Source organism: Rhagoletis pomonella, unplaced genomic scaffold (assembly GCF_013731165.1).
Source record: "Rhagoletis pomonella isolate Grant_MI unplaced genomic scaffold, Rhpom_1.0 Rhpom_scaffold_00001, whole genome shotgun sequence".
NCBI classification, from domain to species: domain Eukaryota; kingdom Metazoa; phylum Arthropoda; class Insecta; order Diptera; family Tephritidae; genus Rhagoletis; species Rhagoletis pomonella.
The window spans coordinates 79,650,832-79,652,262 of NW_023458555.1; positions in this window are offsets into that span (position 1 = coordinate 79,650,832).

The following is a 1,431-nucleotide window of genomic DNA, read 5'->3' on the forward strand; positions in this document are numbered from 1 at the left end:
GAATCTTAAATATACATGGTTTTAACGCACTTACCACTGCTTTGTATTTTTGAGTTTGGTTCAAATATGGCGAATGTAAAAAATTGAACCTAGGGTCGACATAAATCGCTGATAAAAATTCTTCATTTTGCGAAAGCACGGCTTTCCTCTGTTTTACCGTTCTTAGTAAAGTCGAAGCGTAATCGTATTGGCTTGAAATTAGTTCCTATAGTTCATGTTCGCAAGTTAGCCAGTCTCTATTAAAATCTCCAATAACATACTGTTCTGCTTGCAATTAATAGTACAATCCACAAGTGGTTTGAATGTCTGTAAAAATGCGTTGACAAAGCCCCAGTCAACATCTGGCATATTTGTGTCATTTTCCTCAATATAGCTCTTTTCGTTAAGTAAGGAATTAAGCATCATATATGTTGAGTTCCAACGTGTTGCATTATCCAATATCGGCACGTTGCTCGTACCGCGGAGATTGCATCTGAGAGATTTAACGGCTTTTCTACAGCTTTCAATGTTAGTTTGCATTGTTTTAATGACATAATATACTGCTAACTGGAGGGTGTGTGCTGCACATCTAACCACAGCCATAGTTGATTTGAGGGTATTGTGCACTTCATCATACCCATCATCTACGTCATTGGAATCGGAGTCATCATTTGGATTGTGCTGAGGGAAGAAAATTTTTTATCAGTATTAATTATATGTATATTAAATCTTTTTAATGATTCCTAAACTCTAAATTTCTAAGGACTTCTAAACATGTCTTACCTGAACTTGACCCTGGGATATTTGAAGCAACTTCGATGTTTTTATTACATTGGCTCCATTATCAGTGGTGCTGGAATAAATCTGGCGAATTTCGATTTTGAATTGGTCCAAGCAATTAAGGATTTCTTGCTTTCAGTTTTCTCCGGTGTGTCTGCTTCTTAATTCCACCATTCCCAAAGTATGAATAATTATTTTATATCCATTGATGTATTGCGCATTAATGCCTAATATATGGCGGTTTTGTCTTGTCGCCACATCCATTTTAAGGCAAATAAGCGTCTTTTTTAAATTTTCAGCTATAATACTTTTTGTTTGTCCTGCCGCAAACCCAATTTTGTCAACAATATTTTAAGAATTTATTTTAAGGTCGAACATTTTTTCATAAGGGTGTATGAGTTTCTTAAAGTACTTTTCGTCGTCAAAGATACGAAATGGGATACTTTTCACTGTTACCATCCCTACACATGCATTCAAAAATTCTCTTTTGTCGATGTTTATTTCTGCGACTTTTTTTGCTCCTCTACTCGAGCGGGAATTTGTATTCTCGCTGACAGCAACTCCTTTATGCATAGTTGCATAATGCCTTTTAATATTATAAACACTTTTTCCTTTTAGTGATTTTTTGCACAGTAAACAGGTTGAAATATTTGTATCCGCGTTAAAATTTGC